Genomic DNA, 8,683 nt, shown 5'->3' on the forward strand with positions numbered 1-8,683 from the left:
TTTAGACATTAGTTACAAACCGATAGCTAAAGTGGTCATAAACCGATATCTAAGCTTAAAAAAAAAAAATTTAATTTTTAATTTTTTTTTTTCTATGCACCTATTACCCGCGGTCAAAATAGACCCAAATGGAGAATATTGAGGTTCTCTATCATATTCATGTATACATAAAAAGAGTTACAATGAGTCATAATTTACAAAATTACCAAGTACTTCATCATCAAAATTACAAAATGTCGCATAATACTACAAACAAACCGCAATTGTCCCTCATTTAGAGATCTACTTCCACAGGACTGCTATTCCCAGCATTCCTATGTACAAAGTCATCTAGAAAGTTTAATATCATGAAACCTTAAGTAAAATCCAAACTATGAACCACACATGTGTACCTGTTCAATGAGATATCTTCAAGCACAACAGAGAACTCGATCTTGTTTTGCGGGAGAGGGCCAACAGTAAATAAGCTTTTTTATCCATCATGTGAAGTCCTTTTCAGCAAGCTCAGTATCATATGTTTCGTGAACTCTATCGATCACTCTTCCTTTCCCATCAATGGGTCAACCATCACTATAAAACAAAGAAACCTGCTCCAATGAAGATGAACGAACAAGACTATCATTAGGAGAGGGAATTATCAACTTTAGCATCAAAACAATCCAGAATAGAAGACATTGAGAAAGACAGATACATACATTGTAGTGAAAAAATAGTCATTTCCATTAGTAGTATTAACTCTAAAATGATTGGTTAGCAATGGAATTGCTTGTCCCTTACGCCCATAACCAGAAATACTTATTGGGAAATGTTTGGGCTTGGAAACCTTGATCACTAGCACAAGGATGTGGGCTGGTTATGCTAACAAAGGAACTACATTTGGTGGAATAGGTGGGGTGGTGGCAAAGCTTCTAGTGCTTATGCTCCGTCTACTCCAGGAGAATCCATATCCAAACTAAGAATGAGAAGGAGATTGGGTCGTTTAAGATACGAATAAAACGGTTTAATACCGTTTTTAAATAAAAATGGCTTAATGCTGTTTTAAACGTATGTTCCTATTTTACAATTTTTTTGTAGTGAGGCAGGCAATGTAGTTACTACTTGCCATGTTCCATATAGTAGTCAGATTTGAGCTAATTTTAAAAATAGTGGCCATAGATGAACTTGTGGTGATAGTTGAAATTACATTTGCTTGGAAGGGAGTAGACTTCAGTTTTTTTTATATAATTTAAACTCAATGGTGATAGTTTTAGTTTAATTTGTGGTGATGTTGAATTTTCATTGCATTTGGGGCTTCTTATTTGGCTCAAATGGGAGTCTTGTGTGCAGTGCCTATGACAGTTGTGCATGTGAAATGGTAAGTTTTGTTAAAAATGTCTCTTGGCTGGTATGTTAATAAACTTGAACATCTATTTATTTTGGTTTGGGAGAACCCATGATCCATAACCCAGAACCCAACCTTTTAGACATGCAGATTAGATGGCTTGGGGTGCTGATGGGTTTACCATGTCTGTCTTGGTGTCCTACTGTTTGAATGCTGAGGGAGCCCTTGATTTTATGTCTCAAAGAACAATATTTTTAATATCTTTTGGATTAAAATCTGATAAGTTTCATTTTAACCTAAACAAATCACAGTCTGATTAAGGCCCATTTGTGTTTGAGCCTCAATGTTACACTAAATCATATTCTTATAGGATTAGAATTTAAGGTTAAAACTAAATTAAGTTTGCTACGTAGAGTTTGCTTTTTTATTTAGGAGTGCTCTATGGCATTTTCTATACCCATCTTCTCCAGCATGTTTTTGTTTTGAACTTGTTTTCGAAAGACAAGTTGGTTTCTAGGGCCTTTGCATATTGGTTGATGTTCTTTTTTGTATTGTTGAATATCAACCAATATGCAAAGGCCCTAGAAACCAACTTGTCTGTCAAAAACAAGTTGAACAAAAACACATCCTGGAGAAGATGTATATAGAAAATGCTATAGAACACTCCTAAATTAAAAAGGAAACTCTACATAGCAAACTTAATTTAATTTTAAACTTAAAATTCTAATCTTATAAGAATATGATTTAGTGCACCGTTGAGGCTCAAACTCAAATGGAACTTAATCAGACGATGATTTGTTTAGGTTAAAGTGAAACCTATCGGATCATAGTCCAAAAAAATATTAAAAATATTGGTCCTTGAGACATAAAATCAAGGGCTCCCTCAGCATTCAAACAGTAGGACACCTAGACAGACATGGAAAACCATCAACACCCCAAGCCATCTAATCTGCATGTCTAAAAGGTTTGGTTCTGGGTAATGGATCATGGGTTCTCACAAACCAAATAAACAGATGTTTTGGCATATTAACATACCAGCAGAGAGACATTTTTAACAAAACTTACCATGTCACATACACTACTGTCATAGGCATTGCACACAAAACTCCCATCTGAGCCAAATAAGAAGCCCCAAATGCAATGAAAATTCAACATCACCACAAATTAAACTAAAACTATCACCACTGAGTTTAAATTATATAAAAAAACATAAGTCTACGCCCTTCCAAGTGAATGTAATTTCAACTATCACCACAAGTTCATCTATGACCGCTAATTTTAAAATTAGCTTGAACCTGACTACTACATGGGACATGGCAAGTAGCAATTGGATTGCCCTGCTTGAACTATGCAATATGAGAAACAACAACAGACGGGGGAGGTACGCCTATGAGTCCAGAATAGAAAAAGGAAAAAAAACAAGAAAAAAAAGGAGAGAGAGAGAGAGAGAGAGACCAAATATGATTATATGTACCTGATAGAGAATGAGCCAATACGGGCAGCTTCTCTACTGGTAATGGAGTAGATCCAGATAGATCATCAGCCACTAACCTTCCTCAGTCGTTTCTTCCCACTCTTCTTGCCACTTTTATTCTCAACACCTTTAGACTTCACCGATTCCAAAAATCTTGAACATCAATCCAAGATTCAGAGATGAAGGACAACCCACAGGAAAGATACACGAACATAAGAAATGAAAAAGTTTAATCACCATCGTCAAAGCATGCCAAGTGTAATAAGACACCTAAGACTTTCCATTAGAGGATCAAACAAAATATTCTTAAAAGAAGTAAAAAATAAAGACAAAAGTAGTCCATCTAACCTGGAAGACAAGGAGCTAATCCAAATCCACAGTAAAGCCTTGTGCAACCATCTTAGGGTTTCTTTTATGTTGCTAGAGGTAAATTTTAAATGAAAAGTATGTTGGACAAAGATATAAAAATTATACTCAAAATAAAGACTACGGAGTAAAAAAAAAAATTAAAACTAAAAGGCAAAATTAACTTCATTGGAATGAATCATAAATATGTAAAGAACGAAAATTGAATTTTAATTATAACTCAGAGAGGGGAACATGCTACAATTGTTCATATGTTCGAAATATCTAAATGTTAATTGTCGATATCATTTGAAGATTCCAAAGAATGACATATTAAAGAGATGTGATTAGCTCAATAGGATGATTCCAGGGATTGCTATACTAATTTATGTAGGTTCATGTACATCAACAAACGGTAGTGGAAACTCTAGTAATTTTTTTAGTTTTCCTGTAAAAAAAAACTAGTTTTTAGATGTGTCTTGTCTCGAATGTTATTAGAAACTTGGTGGCTCCAATAGATGACATAAACTGAGGGAAAGTCGATTGAGATCTTTTGATCATGTATAATGAAGAACTGTACATCCTCAATTAGATTGAATGTACAAGCTGTAAGTCTAATTGAAAATGATCTAAATATCCTTTTCTTCTACTTCTCATCAAGAAAGTAAAAATGAAGGCTAGGTGTTTTGACTTAGGCTTGGACTAAGTGTAAGCTTTAAAACAATAAAGAATCAAGTGGTCATGATTAAGACTTGCAAGTTCGCAACTGCGATCTCACAATCATTAATAAAATATAAATTTCATAAATAAAAGGACAAGGTAGTTGTCGATCCATACCGAGTTTGCAGCAGCCAGTAATGGGACATGGTTGCCCAAATCACCCACCCTGTTTTCATCCACGTTTAAGATATATAAACATAACCAGATCTTGGCCAAAAACATTTGAGAGATTAAAATAATAAAAGAGACAAAAGAAAGAGAAAAATGAGATGTTTTCCCAGTCATTATTTTTATCTTAGGCTCGATTTTCTGGTTTGCACACACTTTTGAATACTAAATAAAATTTGAGAGTGTATTAATATTAATGGAAATGAAGCACATTTTCTGTCACAAATATGATATACAAACACCAAAGTATTAAGTCACCCATATTGTTTGTTAAGAAGTTCATCTAAATTAAACAACAAAGTGTTCCATTTTTAACTTAATACTTGTCATTGATAAGAATAAACTAACTTGATTGGTTCCAAATCAACCAATGCATCCATGGGAACTTGTTTAATCTGCAAATCTTAACAGAAAAAAGATTATTTTAAGATATGAACAAAAAGAAAATGACTTTTTTATTTTGCACAAAAGGACTTTTGGTTCAAAAAAGAAAATCCAAATGGGCCTTAGGGATTTTTTGAAGATGATAGAGAGTCTAAAAGTGACATGACATCTAATCAAGGCTTTATTATCTCTAATAACCCAATAAATCAACAATCAAAGAAACAAAGAATAAACATTACCCACAATTTTAATACATCCAAAGAATGAGCTTTCCTTAGTTTTGGGATGTTTTTGGCCTTCATACCTCAAGTTGTAATGCTGGCATGGGCTTTCACCCTACATTTTTCTGATTCAATGAACAAACTCTTTCACAACATGAACCCATAAACAAGTGATGTTGACATGGGTGAACATCTCCCTTCTCCCATATTTCCAGGGTTACAATTTCACACCCAAAATACACAAACATGTATGGATAAGAGGTTCAATATTAGTAACTCTGCTATTTCTCAAATAAGGTCATTGAAGAACTAGTTTTCATGTCACATTTTGACATCTTGTATTGCCACACCAAATTTCTTATAGCATGCCAAACAATCAAATTATATACATTGCCTGAGGTGCATATAACCATTCTTTGAAGTTCTTTGCGAGTGATAGAGTGACCGAGGAAGCAATTGAAGGTTAGAAAAATCTCTTCGAGATCTAAACTTTTATACCCACATTGATAGCATGGATTTCTCTTATTCATTTCTTTACCAGTGTTAAAACATTTGTTGAAGGAACGTATGAGTTGAAGGTTCTTAAAGAGTGAGAGGAGACCAAAATGAGAGTAGAGATGAACACAATTGAGTATATAAAAGACATGCCTTAAGAAATAATTGAATGAAGGAACAAAGATTCGTTCAACATATAGTTCAACCAAAGCTTTGCGAGGTTCACAACATATAGTTTATCTGAAAAATATTTTAAGCCATGGTCAATAAGAACAGATCCTCTTAACAATGTTAAGTCAGTTTCTGCTTACCATAATAGAGTCACATTTTAATAGGCTCATAGAATGATCCTTCTTCTAATTCAACAATTTGAATCAATCATAGAGCTTTAAGTTGCATAACTTCAGCTATGCACCTTTTGGTTGCTTATTATGTCAACATAACTCAAACACAATGGAATAACACATCAACTTGCAATTTTCGTGGCATTTCACTAAGATAACTTATATTGTCAGACAAGCTTTTTCTTTGTAACACATCATGCAATGAAAATACCACATAAAGATATAGGCATGCCATGAAAAGGGCTGCAAAACAAATGAAAAAGAGAGTAACTCTGCTCTGATGGCAATCCAATGTAAGCCAATCTTCAATTTCTTCTTTGAGCACTCTCATAAACAATCCCTTTTGAGTAGAAACACAAATTGAAGAACTACTTCGGAGGAGAAGAAGAAATGGACACTGGTGCAGTAAAAAAAATAATTGGATCTAGTGAAATCAGTAAAGAGGTGTATTGCACAAAAATTAATAAAACCATCTTCATCAAGACCTATCTTCATATAACAGGCCAACAAGCCAAGTTCTCTCTAACCACTTTCTACATTTTCTTGAAATGTTCTTCAATCAGAGCTCATCCCAGTATTAAAAATAATCAAATGGATTTCAAAACACAATCCACAATATTAAAAAATTACCAATGAAGTTCAAAAAATTAGCAGAAATACTCAAACAATCAATATCAAGTTAATAAAGTACCTTTATCAGATTCACCATCACCAAGAGAAATTTATTACTACCCCATTTCCTCAAAACTGTAAAGGGTGAGGATGAGCTTTCCTTTTGAGGTCCAATCTATTTTAAAGATTCTAAAGTAGCATGGATAACATAACTGGGAGGAATTTGGATCATAAAAAGCCAATTTGGTGGTTGATCCAAAAACCCTAGAAAGTTTTACTAAGAACCAAACTAAGATGATTTGAGAATATCCTATGAAGAAAATGAAAATCTAAATTCCAGTATGTAAATTACAAAAATCTAGGGTTCGGAAGCTCCAAAAATCGGAAGGAAACAAATGAATTTGAAGTAAATTAGGAAACAAAGTTAATTGAAGTCCGTGAAATACTGAAAATCAGGATTCTGAAGATCGACAAAACGAAATGAAACAAAGGAATTTGAAGATTATTAACTCGAGGCACTAAAATACTCTAAAATTAGGGGAAAGGGAAGATGGAAGTAGAAATTTGATGAAAACTAAAGGTTTCGAAGATAAAAAAATCGGTGAAATGCAGAGGAAATCAAAATCAAAATCAATTATAGAGAAAAAATTAAGAATGAAATTGAGAGAATAAGAGAAAATTTTCAACTCCTACTACCACCATTATTAGATTGAAATGAATCGCTCCAAAATCCACGAAAACAAAAATTCTTACTTACTAGTCACAGGAAAACCCTAGATATTTCAACTTAAATGTGCTTAATTGCTCCAAAAATTCCAACTCCTACAACCACCATTACTAGATCAAAATTGAAAGCTTTTACAGAGTTTCATGGTGGAATCGAAGGGACAAAAGCTCTGAATGAGAGAGAGAGAGAGAGAGAGATTACCTGGAAAATCGTTGGAGTTGTTGATTGCAGGCGACGAGTCGAGGAGAGACAGAAAATGAGAGAGGGGTGATGCTTAAATTCAAAGATCGCACATTTAGGCAAAAATGGAGACCGAGAGATGGAGTGTTGCATGGCCTACACGAAGGAGAGATCAAGCTTTTGAGATGATGAAGGAGATGTCGAGAGATGGAGTAGTTTAAGAAGATGAAGATAGAAGAACTGAGACTCTGAGAGGTCATGGCTACCAAGCTATTCGTGCAAAACGAATTAGAAAAAACAGCAAGTCAACTCACTGGAATCGTTCCACCATCAGTAAGAAACGGTAAAAGGCCGTTTCCAATTTGAAACTGCTATAAACCATGTTTTGTTGGCGTTTCTATTTGCCATTTTTGGTGTAGTGTTTAGAGTCATAGATGGCAGATGTAGCTACATAAGTAAAGGGGATTTTCTTTTGAAAAATTCCATGTTTAACCCTTGTGTGCATTGGATAGACATAGACATTCTGATTTGTGGCAGATTTGGAGTTGTTCTTAGAAGTTATTGTAGGAACAAGGTTAGAAGAAGAAGTGTTGGGTAAAGACACCATCCCGTCAAATTTGCTTGTCAAATTTTTCAATATAGAATTTTTTTTTTTTTACGGCCCAAAAATGTCAAACTAACTAAAAAAATGCAATTGCCCAAAGTTGTAGAATTTGTCTAGGGAAATTTTAACAGTTGTAAGCTATCAAATCTGGGCAACTTTTCAACTTGAATTGTATCTAATAAAAATTTAATTTTTTTTGTTCCAGCTATACACCAAGCCATTTAACAATCAACATCCAGTCATTCAAATTATTGCCACGCAATCCATAAAAATTATATTTCATTAAAAAAAATCTAAAATATAATTGCAAATCTAGTTTGTTAGATAATTCACATCCAAGCCATGCTGATTACAATGAGTTCTTCATTTACAAACAACTAATTTTGCCATCATCGTCATCAAAGCCTTATCCGAAAGATTTTTGGGTCAACTAATTAGATCTTGTTCCTCTGTGATTTCCATACATAATCACATGTCATAATCCAATCGTTTGGTTTCACATAAATTAAACAATGCCTCTACTCTGGTAATAGTTCACTACACCTCTCAAGACATAATACTTACTAAAGATACCCATGGGTAGTGCACGAGTGGTAGTGCTTGGAATGTAAACTTCATCAAGATAAGGTCATTGAAAGTGGGGAATCTTATTGGATTGAGGTTGAATGGAGAAGCTCAATGCTTGTATTTCTCTAAACTAACTAAGTATATCTACGAGTCAATATTAAAAAAGAGCTATCATATAGAGTTTCTCCAATTATTAGTTTGGTCTTTCAATAAGATATAATTAATGTTGCTTTAGTTCCATCAGCACTAAACTAATGACCATCCTGCATATTGCAGTCTCATCTAACTAGATTTCTTTTTTAACATATTCTAGAAGTTTTTGGAAGAAAATTGATTCATATAAGTAATTCATGGAAACAATATTATATCATCAATTATGAAAGTATAAATTTAACCTAATCTTAAGAATTGAGGAGAGAACCTTTACTTGAGTTTGGTATTAAACCCAGAGGAGATAAATTGCAGTAAAAAAGTAGAAAATTAACTTTTTAGTTGGGAAATGAAGTGTGAGATTCAAGTGT

General features: G+C 33.7%; 1 long non-coding RNA gene across 6 annotated transcripts; it reads right to left on the reverse strand.

Moving 5' to 3' along the window:
• Positions 1 to 129: 129 nt before the first annotated feature.
• Positions 130 to 7,525, reverse strand: LOC147391368 (uncharacterized). Of its 6 annotated transcripts, XR_015183305.1 has the most exons (6): positions 7,013 to 7,517; positions 6,164 to 6,219; positions 3,978 to 4,026; positions 3,144 to 3,215; positions 2,796 to 2,948; positions 130 to 587 (listed from the first exon to the last, which is right to left on the reverse strand). It is a non-coding gene; the product is annotated as an uncharacterized LOC147391368 (long non-coding RNA). The 6 variants fall into 6 exon arrangements; XR_015183303.1 differs by having other exon boundaries at positions 3,978 to 6,219; positions 7,013 to 7,525; XR_015183301.1 differs by lacking the exon at positions 6,164 to 6,219 and having other exon boundaries at positions 7,013 to 7,513.
• Between the last annotated feature and the right edge of the window lie 1,158 nt (positions 7,526 to 8,683).

This window comes from Akebia trifoliata, chromosome 11 (genome assembly GCF_017979445.1).
Source record: "Akebia trifoliata isolate Shusen 1 chromosome 11, ASM1797944v1, whole genome shotgun sequence".
In the NCBI taxonomy this organism is placed as follows: Eukaryota; Viridiplantae; Streptophyta; class Magnoliopsida; order Ranunculales; family Lardizabalaceae; genus Akebia; species Akebia trifoliata.